The 19,379-nt window shown below is 40.4% G+C and overlaps 1 protein-coding gene across 3 annotated transcripts in view; it reads right to left on the bottom strand.

Moving 5' to 3' along the window:
• The window catches only part of MSRA (methionine sulfoxide reductase A), a 411,741-nt gene that overhangs the window by 175,904 nt on the left and 216,458 nt on the right, over positions 1-19,379 (bottom strand). The gene's annotated exons all lie outside the window — the stretch shown is intronic.

Below are 19,379 nucleotides of genomic sequence, written 5' to 3' on the forward strand. Positions count from 1 at the left end.
ATATTATTCAGTGCTAAGAAGAAATGAGCTATCAAGCCATGAAAATACATGGAGGAACCTTATATGCATACTAGAGGCCCGGTGCACGAAATTTGTGCCCGGGGGAGTGGGGGTGTCCCTCAGCCCAGCCTGCACCCTCTCCAATCTGGGACCCCTCGAGGGATGTCCGACTGCCTGTTTAGGACTGATCCCAGTGGAATCGGGCCTATACAGGCAGTCGGACACCACTCTCACAATCCAGAACTGCTGACTCACAACCGCTCACCTGCCTGCCAGCCTGGTTGCCCCTAACTGCCCTCCCTGCTGACTTGGTCAACCCCAACTGCCCTCCCTTGCAGGCCTGGTCCCCCCAACTGCCCTCCCCTGCAGGCCTGGTTGCCCCCAACTTCCCTCCCCTGCAGGCCTGGTCCCCCCAACTGCCCTCCCCTGCAGGCCTGGTTGCCCCCAACTGTCCTCCCTTGCAGACCATCTTGTGGCAGCCATCTTGTGTCCACATGGGGGCAGCCATCTTTGGCCACACAGGGGCAGCCATCTTGTTTGTTGGAGTGACAGTCAATTTGCATATTACTCTTTTATTAGATAGGATAGAGGCCTGGTGCATGGGTGGGGCCGGCTGGTTTGCCCTGAAGGGTGTCCTGGATCAAGGTGGGGGTTCCCTTGGGGCATGGGGCAGCCTGGGCAAGGGGCCTGTGATGGTTTGCAAGCCAGCCACAGCCCCCGGCAACCCATGCTCCCAGCCCCTCCTTTTTTCTTTTTTTTTTCAGCGCCTCCTTGAGTGGAGGCCAGGGCTGGCTGGAAGCAGGTATCTGGGATTTATTTATCTTCTATAATTGAAACTTTGTAGCCTTGAGCAGAGGCCAGGGCCAGCTGGAAGCCTAGGTTTCCCCTGGCAACCCAGGCTCCCAGCGCCTCCTTGAACAAAGGCCAGGGCCGGCCAGGGCAGGCGGGAAGCTTGGCTTCCTCCATCATCAGGGGCAACCCAAGCCTCCTGCTCACTCCAGCTCTGTGGCTGCCACCATCTTGGTTGGGTTAATTTGCATACTCACTCCTGATTGACTGGTGGGTGTGGCTTGTGGGTGTAGCAGAGGTACGGTCAATTTGCATGTTTCTCTTACATTAGATAGGATTACTAAGTGAAAAAAGCCAGTCTTAAAAGGCTACATACTGTATGACTCCAATTATATGATACCTGTAAAAGGCAAAAATCTGAAGATAGTAAAAATATCAGTGGTTGCCAGAGGTTGTGGGTTCTAGGGGTATGAATAGGCAGAGTACAGAATTTTTTAGGGCAGTGAAACTACTTTGTATGATACTATTATGATGAATACATGCTACTATACATTTGTCTACACTCATAGAATGACAACACCAAGAGTGAACTCTAATGTAAACTATGGACTATGGACACATAATGATGTGTCAGTGTAGGTTCATTAGCTATAACAAATGTCAGCTATTAATGTGTGAGGGCAGGAGGTATGTAGGAAATCTCTGTACCTTCCTCTTAATTTTGCTAAGAACCTAAAACTGCTCTAAGAATAAAATTTATTAATTTTAAAAAGGTGTTGAAGACCAGGAAAAATAGCTTCTTCCCAATGCCCACCCCACTTCCCACCCCCCACCACCAGAATGTGGCTTCACCCTTTTACAACCTAACTTTCAAAAGTGGACAGATGGTTTTCCCTGGAGCATTTTCAAATTATCAAATACAACCCAAAAAGCTTCAAATAAGGTGACAGATATTTTTTTCTTGTGCACAAAGATACACAAGTTCAGTGACCTATGACCTTTTGTCAACCCACCCTTCAGAAGCAAAGCAGGTCGGCTGACAGGGGTGCAGATCTTACAGTAGCTAACAGTTCCTTACCTCCCCTGACTGAGGAGGGGAGGGAGGGCTTTCAAATAAGTGCAGACAAGGAGCCTGAGCTGAAACTTAACATGGGAGGAGCACAAGTAAATGGGAGAAATTGGATGTTCTGGGCCCCTTGGCTGTGAGACCCAAAACTCAAACAAAACTTCCTATGCTTAGGGCCTCTAAGTGCCTTGGTACATCTCTAAGCAGGCAGAGAATAAAGAGGCCTCTTTCTCCTGCCTTCTAGCATTTTTTCCTCTGGATGACCTCTCATAGGACCCTGGGGATTTCAGTAACTTCCGGTGCTCAGCCTTGGACAGGCACAGGTGTTTAGTGAGGTGGGGAGCACTTCTCCTCACCATGCGTTTCAGCCCAGGCTTCAGTCAGTGGTCCCTGGTCTTCAACTGCTTTCTAACTTAGCTTCAAGGAGGCACCTCATTGGCCTGAAGAAATAGGACAATGTAAGAAGAAGGACCCCCTCCCCCCCAATTTTTCTAACCAGAGCATCTTGGACACTGTTTTTATATTAGACTTCTGTGCAAAATTTTTATCTGCAGATTCTAATGCTTAATAAAAGTTTTAAAAATCACTGGAACAGATATCTAAGATCAACTGAAGGAAAAAGAAGTTCACGGTCCATGTTTCTACAGATCAGGTAAGTTCATCTTAGTATTCCAGACCATCAGACGCTTTTAATAAACCATTTTCAAAATTCTACTTTATTCCTAAAAAGAACTTCACAGCTTAATTATCTTTTAAAGTATCCTAAAATGCTCAAGAAAGGAATCTAAAAATTATCTGAACAATCTGAAATATAAACCCTATTTCTTTTCAAAAGAAGTACCCTCCAAAGAGACTGCTGGCAACTCTAATTAGCCAGGACCACACTGAGCACTTACTGTTCCGAGCGCTTTGCACTGTTGTCCGTGGAGCAACAATGCTGCTCTACTTCACAGGCCTGGGAGAGGTCAGCCTGGGAAAAGGTTTTGTGGGTTTTATAAACAAGCAATTCATATAAGCTACTATTGTAATACCTGCTGAGAGTATTATGTTATAAACTCTTCTAAACCTAAGATGGGCAATATATTAGTAAACCAAGTCACCAGATCTTGTGATTTTTTAAGGACTATCTATACTAATAAAAGGGTAATATGCAAATTGGTCAGGACGCCCTCACAGTAACGACCACAGAGCAGGCTGCATGGGGCGACCAGGCTAGCAGGGGGGTTAGTGAGGGACGACCAAACAACTGAACAGCAGGCTACGTGGGGCGACCAGCCCGGCAGGGGGGTTAGTGGGGATGACCAAATGACTGAACAGTAGGCTGCATGGGGTGACCAGGCTGGCAGGGGGGCAGGAGGGCAGTGAGGAGCGACCAGGCCAGCAGGGGGGGCAGTTGGGGGCGATCAGGCAGGCAGGCAGAGGCAGTTAGGGGTGATCAGGCTGGCGGGGGGGGGGGGGGCAGTTAGGGATGATCAGGCAGGTAGGCAGGTGAGCAGTTAGGAGCCAGCAGTCCCAGATTGTGAGAGGAATGTCCAACTGCCGGTTTAGGCCCAATACCCAGGATCGGGCCTAAACCGGCAGTCAGATATCCCCCAAGGGGTCCTGGATTGGAGAGGGTGCAGGCTGAGCTGAGGGGACTATCCCTGCTGTGCACAAATTTCATGCACTGGGCCTCTAGTAATAATAATAATAATAATAATAATAATAATAATGATAATAATAATAATAGTATTAGAATAGAAAAGCAATGTTTCCTTAACTAGAGGAAAGAAGAAGAAGAAAAAGAGAAGGGGAGGAGGAGGAAGAGGAAATGACAAATAAGAGGAAGGAGCCCAGCAGGTCTGGCTCAGGGATTGAGTGTCAACCTATGAACCAGAAGGTCATAGTTGGATTTCCGGTTGGGGAACATGCCTGGGTTGTGGGCTCAATTCCCGGTGTGGGGTGTTCAGGAGGCAGCTGGTTAATGATTCTTTCTCATCATTTATGTTTCTATCTCTCTCTCCCTGTCCTTTCTCTCTGAAATCAATAAAGTATATTTTTAAAAAGAAGAGGAAGGAGACAATTACGAATGAAAGCATTCCAACTCGGGTGTGGACAAGTAGTCCTCCTCAGAAAGCTCCTGTCACAGAGACACCGATGAGCTCCCATTGTAAATATTGGAGACACTGAGAGCAGTCTGTCCTTTGGCGCTCCCTGTTAGGCCCCGAAATTCCATGCATCAGAGGCCAGGATTTACTAGGCAGAGCCTAGCCCACAGCTGAGGGACTCAGTGGTTTGTAACTGATTCAAGTGCTGGTGAGGCTCAGGCAAATCAGAGGCAGGCCCGGCGCAGAGTGACCTCTTCTGAAGCCGCTCCATTCCTGCTGAGCCATTCACCCACACAAGGGCCACTGTGTTTTCCTATGAACCCCTCTGTTGCAATTTTAACTTGGCAGATGGAGAGTTAATTGACCCGTATTTTTATTTTTAATGTAACTTACAAAAAAGTAAAAAAAATCCTTATTCTAGGGCTCAGTCATTATGAAGTAATTAAGACCCAGAGTATCACATAAAATTCCTAGAGAAGCTCAACCCCCTATAAGGTTATTTTCTCACAGTCCATTATGGTTCTATTACATGTGATTTGAAAAAAAAATCAGTGTAGGCACATTCATCTTTAATAATGCTTTTGCAATTATGTTTTAAGAACTGCTTGTTATAGCAAATTCCTCTTAATCTCCCTTCTAAATCTTTGAGAATATAATCCTGAAACAATGAAAGAATAACCTATTTCTAGTGCTGAATGAGTATAAAGAATGTTTTTAGTATTGTTCCTGTTCATTTAATTTATTTTCCATTTAAATGACCTATTAGAATTTTACCGTCAGATGTGATGAAATATTGACATATTTAACTACTTAAAGTCTGTTGACCTTTGACTACCACACCTGTGCCCAGCAGTGCTTTAAGCTACTCAAGGAGAGAGGTGAATTGAACAGCTAAACAAGCTAGAGAATAGGAAAATATCAAGGTCATGTAAAGAATATACTGCACATGCAATAGTCTTCAGAGAATCCATAGAACATCAAAATTCATTTGCCACTACCCCACTTAAATGACAAAGAATAGACAGTAGAGTCTTTGGCCAATAGATCCAACAAGAAAGAGAAGGCATGAATGCTTCCTCTACCGTCTGAGACTGCAATTTTGTTGCCTCGTGGTTTGGTGCCAGCTTCCCACCCTTTGAAGCTACATAAAATCCTCATCCTGTGATGTCTAATGCCGGGTTGAAATATTTGGGCAAACTCGAAATATCTCTAGCAAAGTGTGCTTGTGTCTATTTTTTTCAACTTTGGGAAGTTTGCACAATCCTTTATTGCCGTATTTCCATCCCTATAAGAGCATGAGAGCCACGTGATTCTGTCAAGTCACTGCATAAGAGCCCCCAGTATAGTGGGTCTAATTTTAGAGTCCAAGGATGGACTTGTGTGATGGCAAAAAGCTGCTCTGGTTTCAGTAACATTGAATGAATGTACACTTTACTTATCACAATGTTGTTTCCCTTACAAATTGAATACCGGGAAAAGACGTGAGTGAGATGATTATTAAGGTCTTCAGGCCATGATCGGTGGCTAAATCAATTTGCAGACTGTTTGTCCTAACTCTGCAGGCCCTAGGGATCCACAGCCCAGGCTGGAAATCAGATCTGCAGAAGCTTTGAAAGAGAGTAAGGCAACAACACTCCTATTTAATGATTTCCCTTCTCATTCCTAGGTCTGGGGAAAATAAGACATGCCAAAACACTGGCTAACAAGAGAGGCTCCTGAACACTCTACTGTCACATCCTCAGCCCTGCTCCTGGCTATCTCAGAGAGTGCTAAGAGCGTCTAGCAGATATAAGAACTGTCTATTAGAAACACACAGTGTTCTTTTTTTTTTGGGGGGGGGGGGGAGGAAGGAATCCAATCTAATGGAAATGATAACCAAAAAATACTGTCTTGAAATCTTAACAGTTCAAACTCAAAAGTCACCTCCATTCTGTATCCTTGATCCCCATCCTTACTTAAAAGGGCATAATGGACACAGATTTTGACTTCCTTTTAGGATTCTAGCAACAACATCATCTGGGGAGACAAATTTTCAGGCCTTCTCAAATCCATCTCCCAAATCACTTTATCTCATCCTCAGTATTCTGTGGTTTTCAAGCATCTTTTTTTTTATCTTTTTTTTTTTAAAGGCATCTGCATTCTTTTTTTTTTTTAATATATTTTATTGATTTTTTTACAGAGAGGAAGGGAGAGGGACAGAGAGCTAGAAACATCGATGAGAGAGAAACATCGATTAGCTGCCTCTTGCACACCCCCTACTGGGGATGTGCCCGCAACCAGGGTACATGCCCTTGACCGGAATCGAACCTGGGACCCTTGAGTCCGCAGGCCGACGCTCTATCCACTGAGCCAAACTGGCTAGGGCAGTTTTCAAGCATCTTAAAGAAATTTCTAAAATAAAACATTAGTCAGAACTACAATATATCTACACTAATAAAAGAGTAAAATGCAAATTGTCCGTATTTTTGCAATGCCCACGAGCCAATCAGGAATATGCAAATTAACCCAACAAAAATGGCGGGTTAATTTGCACACACAGGCGCTGAGCGGCCTGGGGCGGGGCGGAGGCTTGCATCATCGCCATGGCGACAACGCAGGCATTGAGCACTGCCCCAGCCGCTCCAGGCCTCTGGGCAGCGTTGGAAGACAGGAAGGCGGCTCCAAGCCAGAGCGAAGGTGGTGCCAGCAGCCAGGGTAAGGAAGGCCCATTCTTGCATGAATCTTCGTGCATCAAGCCTCTAGTAATATAATAAAAAGGTAAATGAGTTCTCCAGGCAGCTGAAATCTTTGTTATTTAGCTAAGACACTTCATTGTTGGTGGATTCCCTGAAGCACCTTCCCGGAGCCAAGGATTCTATGGTCACCCACTCTGAAAGCCACTGGACTAGAAGATGGTTAAGTCCCTCCAAGGTCTGAAATGCCTTGACTCCCCCACCCCATGGTCTATGCCCCAGGACTTCCGAGGGTGGCCCTTTGTCAAGAAGTCAAGCTTGTCTTCTCTGGTAATTGAGGCTTAGAATATAAAACCAGTTTTCCCATGACTTATACTTTGTCCTTCAAATGATGGGTCTATTCACTGAACAAATCTGTCTTCAATAGCTACATGGATAGGTTGGGTAGAGAAGCTGTATTTGGTTCTAGAAGTTGTAAGTCATAGGACCCTTGACAGTGGGGCTTGCTTTCTGCCTGGTGGTTTGAGAGAGAGAAGCATTTTCATCATGCCTGCTACAAGTTCAAGGTCAATTTTATTTCTAATATACTAGTAAGAGGAACAAAACTGATCATATTGCTTACAGCAAGAACTGAACATCAGAATTCTTGCATTTTCAAGGATATGTCAATAACTTAGTAATTTATCTTGAGTGACATTGAAATGAGTACCATAAGATTTACTATGCAGTAAAAAGAGATTTAATGTAGTCTGTGAGGAATTCAGAAAGAGTTTTACATTGCTTGATAAAATCTGCTAATAACAACTCATCACTACTTTGAAGAAGAATGAGATCATTAATCTCATGTAAGATACATAGACATGGACATCCACCCAAACACTTCAAAAATTAAGTCTAACTAAAAAAGTATACTGAGTTCTCTATATTAGTGAGGAAATTATGCAATGCTTTGTTACAGCTCTTGGAAATAAAGATATGCATTTGGAGAAAGGGGTAGATATTCTCTACTCGGAACCCAGTAGGAATAGAAGAAAATAGCTACATGTTGAGCCCTATGCACATTCTTTGGGCTAATCCTGTCCCCTGCCAAGCGATGCTCATGACCCATCACTTTTATCTTTAATATGCCCAAGAGCTAGGGTGATAGAAAGTATATGTCCTCAACTTTCTAGCATACTTTCTATTTGAAATAATTTTATTTTCAAATAAGAACCTCACCACAATTTTATTGGCTTCATTAAGCAGCACTGCCTCCATTTTATAAGAGAGGAAACTGAGTCCAGGGGGTGAAATGACCTGGATATCTACACCACCAGAAGGTGACATGAGGACTCCCACACTCTGCTCCCCCCAGACCCAGAGTCCTGCTTAGCATTTCTATTGAACATGTTGCCTGAAAATCAACTGGAGTATTCTGTTGTTACAGAAAATATCTGGGCCTCAGATTTTCTGTGATGATGGGTAAATCTCACTTATGAGAAAAAGTTGTACACTCCCTTTCATGCTTCTGGCTTCGGTGCCACTTGGCTGTGCAGATTTCTAAAAGCTTTTGAATAGACTAATAGACATGGATTTGTTCTGAACATCTGTAAGCAAAATATGAAAATGTATTACCCAGTGAATGAACATCCTGGGTTTTCTTGCCAGAAGTGGGGTTATTTGTGTATTAGGCTAATGCACTGAAATTAACCCAGAATGCTTATCCATGGCAGAATGTCTTTTCATATTTTCATCTGTATAGTAATTATTATAAAATGTAAGAATAATTCTCTATCAGGGTATTCAGGAATGTGAATAGCTCAATTACTTCTAAAATTAATGTAGTAAAGCAACAGCATGTCCGTTAATCAGTTGGCTTGCATGGTTTGCATGACAAATGTTTGGGGAGTGTGTGTGTGTGTGTGTGTGTGTGTGTGTGTGTGTGTGTGTGTAGAAAGCCAGATCAGCACTATTCTTTAAAACAAATGTGGAAGATCAAGCTTCCATTTGACTATAGAGGAAGAATTCTAGAAGACAGGTATTCACATTATTCAACTTTGTATCATAAACAAACTTCCCCTAGTGCCTAGTACAATGTATATGGTACATTCTCAATATACGGTGCACTTAATTCATTCAAGAAAGGCCACATGAAATGTAGGCTCCTCATGGCTATTCCAGTCCAGGTTTCTACGGCTTCTCTAGTGCAGGCATACACAAAGCTTTTAGGGAATACCAAATGAATGAATGAATCTTGGAAATCATGTTAGGAACAGAATGGTGGCCACTAAGACTTAAATATGAAACACAACAAGAAAGAGTAGCCAAACTATGGCTGTGGCAATGTAACCCCGCATCCAAACTGAGACTGGGCTCCTAGTGCAGGAGCCACAGCTCTCAGAGCTCAAGATTCAGGCCTCAAACACCCAGGAGATGCAAGTTTCTCAGCCTGTGAGCTCTGGGTTCAGTGCTAATTGATGAATCCAAGGAAGGAAGGTTTAAATGCCTGTTACAGAAGGATGGTCACTTTTAAAACAGGAAACTTAAATAAAATGGTGGACACATGTGAGGGAGGAGTGTCCTGCAAAAGGCAAGGAGGCAATCACAGCCTTTAGAAAATCATGGAGGTCTGGCTTCTGACTCTCAGTTTCCAAGGCCAAAATTCCACTCTTATCATTTAATTCAGCCTAAGGTTAATCCAATATGGAGAGAAGGACCCTTGTAGACTAAACTCACAATAGACTGAGACATATATCTCAGAATGGCATTTCATTTTGAATTTAAAATTAGATTAGAACTTTCGGGATGACTGGCCTGGTCTCTTTATTTTATTTCTGTAAATAATATCCACAGGAGGACAAAAGATGAGAAGTTTCTATGGAGTGTGATCAGAACACGAGGAGTTAGTGATAGAACTTAAAGGTGTCTTGGTATCAGGCTTTGGGAGTCTGTCCAGCAGCCAAACTTTACAGAGCAACCCGCAGGGTGCCAGCAGGACCCCCTCCTTTCCCAGGCTGGCCTGGCTAACCAGCCTCCCTTCTGAGGTCCTATTTATTTCTCTTTTACATATGGCAGGGCAATCCATCAGGTTACTCTGAGGTCTTCCAGACCTGGAAGCCAACTCTCTTCTAAGTGACTGCCTATCTCCGCTCTGATGCATTGTAGGCTTACTTTATACACTCATTCCCAAAGGGCAACTTTATTGAAATTCTTGAGGAACAGTTGTCCCCTTGTATCTTCTACATATGTTAGGCTCAAGTCAGACCCAGATCACCCAGAGTGGAGCAGACCCATTGGTGAACAATTCATGAATGTTCTGCTTACATCGAAGACAGAATCAACCCTATCCATATGTATCACCATGAGACTCACCTGCTCTCCTGTCTATTAGAAACAGTATATCTTTTCTATGTGCCTAATGCAACTCCAGCTCAGATTTCAGAATCACAGGCCCATCGACAGCCCCAAAGGAAACCCATTCTGACATTAATCTGCATCCTGTCTCAATGCACATCTACTTTTATACTCATGTACACACTGGCACACTCATTCATTCCCTGAGGCTGTGCATACCCACTAGCAAGCGGGCATGAAAAACTATAGCCAATGATTCTGATTCCATGCTTGTGTGCCTAGGCAATGCTTGTGGAAGTTCTGACCTTTGTCATCATGTGATGGGTTGGTGGTAGGGATTGGGGGAGTGGTATAGCTTACCCTATGGATTTTGAGAACTACTCCTCTATTTATGACACTTGCCCCCAAAAAACAAATGGTACCTTAGGCTCAAGTATACTGCTATATGAGAGAAGGAATTTGGCAAGCAATTCAGGTCCTTAGGCTTCATTTCTTGAATGAATGAATGAATGAATGAATGAATACATACATACATACATACTTTTACAAAAGACTCCTGGGTTGTGGCCAAACTTAAATACAAACACAAGAGTAAGCAATTTTGAAATTAACTCAAATACTGGAGCATAGACTAGTATTTCTCTCACATGAAACCTCAGCAATTATTATGCATCTTACTGGAGACTTGGTTTTTCTCCCTTACAAATCAGACCCCTCCAGGGCTGACTTGTTCAACAAGGCTTTGAGCACCTGAGGCTTCAGTGGGGAGGCCCCACCAGTGTAACTTCCCCATCCTCATCTCGGTCAAAATCTTTAATTAGCTGGTTATCATAATTACTCTAGCTGGGGACCTTGTTTGTTCTCCTTCCCTGCTATTCCCAGGGATCTGAAGGCTCTACCACTTCTGTGCCAGAGGGACCTTTCTATCACAGCTTCTCTCTGCTTTTTTGTTTTTCCCTTTCATGATCAGAACAAAAAAAAAAGCCTGGGGAAAGAAATCATCTCTCCTTCGGTGTCTGGGTAAAAACCTATAACTACCTTGTCCCAATCAGAAAAAGTTTCCATGACAACCATGCTTCCTGATGCCACCACTAACTTAGTGTTCACAGGAAAGAGACAGTCCTTTACCAAGCTTCATGGTGCCTGTACTTCACCATTGCTAAAGGCTTCTAACACACCAGTTGTCTGCATGAACTGGATCTTAAAAGGATCTTTTCCTCATAGTAATCATTAAAAAGCACACCAATATACTAAAAGGTATAGTAGAGACATAGATATGAAAAAGAACATGTGACATGGTGGGAGGAAGTGTGGATAGACAAATGGAGAAGCACAGGGACATAATGAGAATTGGGTGCCTTACACCATGGTCATTGTCCTCAATTTTGAGCTAAGAGCTAATGAGGTTGGAATTCCTCCTACATATGACCCATGGTTTAAGGGACTTTTTCTCTCTGAGCCCCAGTATTCCCTCTGTAAAAGACAGAGACTGAGATACTTCATGGGACTGTTTGAAAGATTAGATGATAAAAAAGCAAAGATGCAAAAAGTGCTTATTACAGTGTCATGCACATAGTAGGAATTCAACAAAGGGGGATTATCATTATGAAGGTGAAGAGTAATTGGAATGAGTCTGAGCAAACAAGCAATCACAATATTCTAATTGATTATTAACATTTTGCTAATAATAATATAAGTAGATATTTGAAGATTTTCCTAGCAACCTTTTCTCTTAGGCTATTAAGCCATATCTGCAATTACAGGAATGAATCTATTCATTTCTGTTCTTGAGATTTAAGAGGATATACTGGTACCTGGGCAATCCCCAGGGTTCATCTAAATCTCTCTATTTATAGTTCTGCATAAGCATTTGTTTAATTTTGAAACCGAAGCAAAGAAAAAATGGATTAACCACTAAAGTATTTGTTTGATATTCCACATTCTCAACAGCAATCAAGAGTATTTCAATTCTTGCCCTGGTCAGTGTGGTTCAGTTGGTTGGGCATTTTCCCATGCCCAGAAAGGTTGCTGGTTCGATTCTGGGTCAGGGCACATCCCTGGGTTGTGAGCTCGATTCTGTGTAGGGGGCATGCAGGAGGCAGTTAATTATGTTTTGATCTCATATCAATGTTTCTTTCTCTCTCTCTCTCTCTCTCTCTCTCTCTCTCTCTCTCTCTCTCTCTCTTCCTCCCTCTCTAATAATCAATAATTTATTTAAAATTTTTCAATTCTTCTCTAGAGGCAAGAAAAACAAGACCATGTATTTATATAATATTTTCATTGTGTCACAGCTCAAATTTCATTTCAAAAACAGAATTCATGTTGTAGAAAACATTTAATATCTCACTAATGAACAAACTCCTATATCCCAACTCCTCTCCCACTCTCATTTACAGTGCCCTCAGAGAGGTGAGAGGGTCCTCACAAATAAAACCAATTCAAAATTTTATTTTTAATAGACAAAACTCTTTTTGCATTTAAAAAATCTAATTTCTGTCAATATATCTAGATAAATTCTTCCTATTAAGAACTCTTAAGAGTGAATAAAATAATATTTATAAATGCATTTTACAGTATGGACATTCCTCAAAAAATTAAAAAGAGAGTTATCATATGAACCAGCAACCCCTCTTCTGGGTATATATCCAAAGAAAATGAAATCATACCTTGGACAGATATTTGAACTCCCACGTTCACTGCAGCACTAACCACAACAGGCAAGATATGAAAACAACCTAAGAGTTTGTCCATAGGTGAATGGATAAAGAAATTGTGTGATATACAATGAAATATCATTCAGCCTTAAAAGTAAAAACAAAAAACAAACAAACAAACAAAATCCTGCCTTTGCAACTACATAGAACTAGAGGTTATTAATGCTAGGTGAAATAAGACAGACACAGAAAAAAAAAGTACTGCATGATCTCACTTATATGTGGCATCTGAAACAGTCCAACTCATAGAAGCAGAGAGTAGAATGGTAGTTCCTAGGGGTGGGAGTAGGGGGAAATGGGGAAATGTTGGTCAAAGGGTACATACTTTCAATTATGTAGGATGAATCAGTTCTAGAGATCTAACGTACACCAGGTTGACTATAGTTAATAATACTGTATTGGAGAGAATTAAAAATGGCAGCAGAGTAAGTGGATGCTACACAGACATGCTCCCAGGAACAAACTGGTATTACAACTAAAATACAAAAAAACTTCCCAAATAATCAACGGAAAACTCGCAGGAGAGAGCCCTGATACCCAAGGACCAAAAGTAGAAACTGCATAGAGACTGATAGGAGATGCAGAGGCATGAAAAGATTGGCCGGGCACCCACAGGCAGCAACTAAAGTCCTGGAGAGACATCTCAGCTGTGGTGGGTTGCCACTGAGAACTCTTGGATCTAATCCCCAAGCTGGGCCCCCCAGCAGAGAGCACCAAAACTGAGGAGGGTACCCACATAACATCTGGCTGTGAAAAGCAGTGGGGTGCTATCTGCCAGGGAGTAACAACTGAAAATTCAGGCACACTCTTAAAGAGCCAACACACAAAATTCCCTATGGAGTCACCAACCTTGTGCTCTGACATAGGGAGAGTGAAGTGGACTAGAGCTGTGAGAGCAGAAGCCAGTACTGGGACTCGGGGGATAGAGCTCAGAACCCCAGACACCCCAAGTTTCCTGGGCTGAGTCATTCCCTCATGCAGCAGAGGACATCTTTCCCACATAGACGTTTGCCTTGCCTGGGGGGAAAGACAGTTGACACACCTTATTGGAAAACACCTTGCCCTGAAACCACTTAAGAGATTAAAAATAACAATTAGCCTCCAGGCAGAAGAAACTGCCCCACCCTGTTGAAAAAAATCTCACCACACCTGAGGACACTTGCTGAGGGGGCAATTCAAGTCGTAGTCCTATCAGTTTATAGGCAGAGGCAGTCTCTGGAGGCTTTGAGTCTATGCCTGATCTAATTAGTCAGAAACAGCCTTTAACACTGTCCTGCACTAGAGATTAAGAGGTGTAGAGGATCTACCTAATACATAGTCACAAACCCAAACAGAAAGCCAAAATGAGGAGACAAAGAAACAACCCCCAAATGAAAGAACTAGAGCATTCTCCAGAAGAGATAAATGAAGCAGAGATAAGAAACTTATCTGAACTAGAGTTCAGAGCAATGGTGATAAAAATGCTCAACAGCGTGAAAAAGGATATAGTAGTGATGAAAAAAGAACAGTCAGAGGCAAAGAATGAGATAATACAAATAAAGAACACATTGGAAGGAATACACAGCAGGTAAGGGGACACTGAGGATCAAATCAGTGACTTAGAAGACAGGGTTGAAAAAAATAACTCAATCAGAGAACCAAAAAGAAAAAAATAATTAAAAAACAGGAGGACAGCTTAAGGGAGCTGTGGGACAATGTGAAACATAACGATGTTAGAATAGCAGGTGTGCCAGAAGAGGCAGAAAGAGAGAAAGGCATAGAGAAGGTGTTTGAAGAAATAATGGCAGAAAACTTCCCTAACCTGGTAAAGGAAAATGTCACACAAGTTCAGGAGGCACAGAGAACTTCAAACAATAATAACCCAAACAGACCCACACCCAGACACATCATAATTAAAATGCCAAAAATTAAAGACAAAGAGAGAATCTTAAAGGCAGCAAGAGAAAAGAAAACTGTTACCTACAAAGGAGTTCCCATAAGGCTGACACCTGATTTCTCATCAGAAACTCTACAGGCCAGAAGGGAATGGCATGAAGTATTCCACGTAACAGAAAGCAAGGATCTGAGACCAAGATTACTATATCCAGCAAGGCTATCATTCAAAATAGACAGTCAAATAAAGAGCTTCCCAGAGAAAAAAAGGCTAAAGGAGTTCATCATCACCAAGCCAGCATTACAAGAAATGCTAAAGGGATTGCTGTAATGAGAAGAAGAGAGACAGAGAGAGAGAGAGAGAGAGAAACCTAGCCATACAGAATTAAAATGGCAATAATTAAGTACCTCTCAATAATAACCCTAAATGTAAATGGATTAAATGTTCCAATCAAAAGGCATAGGGTAGCTGAATGGATACAAAAACATGACTCAAATATATGTTGTCTACAAGAGACCCACCTCAAAACAAAAGACACACACAGGATGAGAGTGAAGGGATGGAAAAAATTTTCCATGCAAACGGAAAAGAAAAAAGAAAGCTGGAGTAGCAATACTCATAACCAACAAAATAGACTTTAAAATGAAGGCCATCACAAGAGACAACAAAGGTCGCTACATAATACTAAAGGGATCCAGTCAACAAGAGAATATAACCCTGGTAAACATATATGCACCCAATATAGGAGCACCTAAATATATAAAAAAAAAAACTTCTAGAGGACTTTAACGGAGAGATAGACAACGATACAATCATAGTGAGGGACTTTAACACCCCTCTGACTGTACTGGATAGATCTTCCAGACAAAACCTTAACAAGGAAACAGAGACTCTAAAGGTCACAGTGGATCAGATGGATTTAATTGACATTTATAGAACATTTCACCCCAATGCAGCGGAATATACATTCTTCTCAAGTGCACATGGATCATTCACAAAGATAGACCACATGTTAGGACACTAAACAAGTCTCTACAAGTTCAAGAAGATTGAAATCATATTAAGCATTTTCTCAGATCACAGTGGAATGAAATTAGAAATCAGCTACAACAAAAACACCCAAAAACATTCAAACACATGGAGGCTAAATAGCATGTTATTAAACAATAAATGGGTTACCAATGAGATCAAGAAAGAAATCAAAAACTTCCTGGAAATTAATGAAAATGAACACACAACAACTCCAAATCTCTGGGTCACAGCAAAAGCAGTCCAGAGAGGGAAGTTCATAACACTACAGGCATACCTAAAAAAAAAAAAACACAAGAAAAATTAGCAATAAACTACTTAACCCTACAACTTAAAGAACCAGAAAGATAACAATAAGAACATTCCAGAGCAAGTAGAAGGAAGGAAATAATAAAGATTAGAGCAGATATAAATAACATAGAGATTTAAAAAAAATCAATGAAACCAAGAGCTGGTTCTTTGAAAGGATAAATAAAATTGTTAAACCATTAGCCAGACTCATCAAGAAACAAAGAGGACCCAAATAAATAAAATCAGAAACAAAAGTGGAGACGTAACCACTGACACCACAGAAATACAAAGGATTGTAAAAAAATAAAATACAATGAACAACTATATGCCAACAAGATGGACAATGTGGATGAAAAATCCTAGTAAAATATAATCTCCCAAAACTGAATCAGGAAGTATCAAAAAACCTGAATAGGCCAATAACAACTGATGAAATAGAAGCAGTAATAAAAATAGTCCCACCAAACAAAAGTCCAGGTCCGGACGGCTTCACAGTGGAATTTTACCAAACATTCAAAGAAGAACTAACACCTATATTCCTCAAACTATTTCAGAAAATCCCAGAGAAAGGAACACTTCCAAACTCTTTTTATGAGGCCAGCATTATCTTAATTCCAAAACCAGATAAAGATAATACAAAGAAAGAATTACAGGCCAATATCCCTGATGAACATAGATGCTAAAATCCTCAACAAAATATTAGCAATCACATGATCATATCCATAGATGCAGAAAAAGCATTTGACAAAATCCAACACCGATTTTTGATAAAAACTCTCAGCAAAGTGGGAATAGAGGGAGCATATCTCAACATGATAAAGGCCATATATGACAAACCTACAGCCAACATCATACTCAATGGGCAAAAACTAAAACCATTTCTCCTAAGAACAGGAACAAGATAGAGATGCCCAATTTCACCATTCCTGTTCAACTTAGTACTGGAAGTGTTAGTCATAGTGATCAGGCAAGAAGAAGAAATAAAAGGCATCCAAATTGGAAAAGAAGTAAAACTATCATTATTCGCATAGAAATAATATGATATTATACATAGAAAACCCCAAAGACTCCATCAAAAAACTACTAGACTTAATAAATGAATTTGGCAATGTGGCAGGATACAAAATTAACACCCAGAAACCTATGGCCTTTTTATACACCAATAATGAACTCACAGAAAAAGAAACTAAAAAAACAATCCCATTTACCATTGCAACAAAAAATTTAAGATACCTAGGAATAAACTTAACTAAGGAGGTAAAAGACCTGTACTTGGAAAACTATAGGACATTGAAAAAAGAGATAGAGAAAAACATAACAATTGGAAGAATATACCATGTTCATGGATTGGTAGAATCAACATCATTAAAATGTCCACACTACCCAAAGCAATCTATAGATTCAATGCAATCCCCATTAAGATATCAATGGAATATTTCTCAGATCTAGAACAAGCTGTCCAAAAATTCATATGGAATAAAAAAAAAAAAAGACCCCGAATAGCTGCAGCAATCCTGAGAAAGAAAAACAAAGTATGAGGGGTCACAATACCAGATATCAAGATATACTACAAAGCCACTGTTATCAACACTGCCTGGTACTGGCACAAGAATAGACATATAGACCAATGGAACCTAACAGAGAACCCAGAAATCAACCCAAGCTATTATGCTCAATTAATATTTGACAAAGGAGGCAAGAGCATACAATGGAGGAGTCAAGATAGTCTCTTCAATAAATGGTGTTGGGAAAACTGGACAGATACATGCAAAAAAAATGAAACTAGACCACCAACTTACACCATACACAAAAATAAACTCAAAATGGATAAAGGACTTAAACGTAAGATGGGAAACCATAAAAATCTTAGAAGAATCCATAAACAGCAAAATATCAGACATACATTGTAGCAATATCTTTACTGATACAGCTCCTAGGGCAGTAGAAACTAAGGAGAAAATAAACAAATGGGACTACATCAAAATAAAAAGCTTCAGCATAGCAAAAGAAACCATCAACAAAACAACAAGAAAGCTCACTGCATAGGAGAACATATTTGCCAATGTTATGTCCGAAAAGGGTTTAATCTCCAAAATTCACAGGGAACTCATGCAACTTAACAAAAGGAAGATAAACAACCCAATTAAAAAAATGGGCAAAGGACCTAAATAGACACTTTTCAAACGAGGACATACAGAAGGCCAAGAGACATACGAAAACATGCTCAAAGTCACTAATCATCCGAGAGACGCAAATCAAAATGATAATGAGATACCATCTCACACCTGTCAGAATGGCTATCATCAACAAATCAACAAATGAAAAGTGCTGGCGAAGATGTGGAGAAAAAGGAACCCTCTTGCACTGCTGGTGGGAATGCAGACTGGTGCAACCACTGTGGAAAACAGTATGGAGTTTCCTCAAAAAATTAAAAATAGAACTCCCATTTAACCCAGTAATTCCACTTCTAGGAATATATCCCAAGAAATCAGAAACACCAATCAGAAAGGATATATGCACCCCTATGTTCATAGCAGCACAATTTACAATAGCTACGATTTGGAAACAGCCTAAGTGCCCATCAGCAGATGAGTGGATTAGAAAATTGTGGTACATCTGCACAATGGAATACTACGCTGCTGTAAAAAAAGAAGGAACTCTTACCATTTGCAACAGCATGGATAAGCCTGGAGAGCATTATGTTAAGCAAAATAAGCCAGTTGAAGAAATAGAAATATAACATGATCTCACCCATTTGTGGAATATAATGAACAACATAAACTGATGAACAAAAATAAAGCCAGAGGAAAAAAATATTTTAGAATATAATAGAAGTAATCCTGTTATTTGCAGATTTTTAATATTTCCTACAACTTTTGTGATATTATACTATGTTAGTACCGTTTTGGTAATATTATTGTATTTAAAATCTTTTTTCTTGAAATAGTAATGTTTATTGCATGTAACATTATATTTAAAATCATTTTTCTTAAAAAAATAAAATGATAGAAAATATAATAATAATAATAATAATAATAATAATAATACTGTATTGAATATTTGAAAGTTGTTACAAGGGTAGACCATAGGTGCTCTCACCACACAAAAAAGAAGTATATAAGGAGATAGATATGTTTATTAGCTTGACTGTAGTAATCATTTCACTGTATAAAACAACACTGTAAATATATACAATTTGTATTTTTAATTGAAAAATATTTAAAAGAAAAAATGTGTTTTAAATGCTACCTGAGGTGGCAGAAAATTAAAGAAAATCCTTGACGGCCAGAAACAGAAAATAAATCCACAGAGGGTATCTAGTTCCAGCTAGAATTTACCACAGGGCATCTGTCTATTTATTTGACAAACATTTTTTCTATAATAGGCCAGATCATAAATATTTTAAGTTTTTCAGGGAGTACATACTCTGTTGCATCTGCTCAACTCTGCCATTGTGTCATGAGAGCACGCATAGATAGTATACAAATAATGAATATGGCCCTGTTTCAATAAAATTTTATATAA

The sequence above is a fragment of the Plecotus auritus genome (assembly GCF_963455305.1).
Source record: "Plecotus auritus genome assembly, chromosome: 6".
Taxonomy (NCBI): Eukaryota; Metazoa; Chordata; class Mammalia; order Chiroptera; family Vespertilionidae; genus Plecotus; species Plecotus auritus.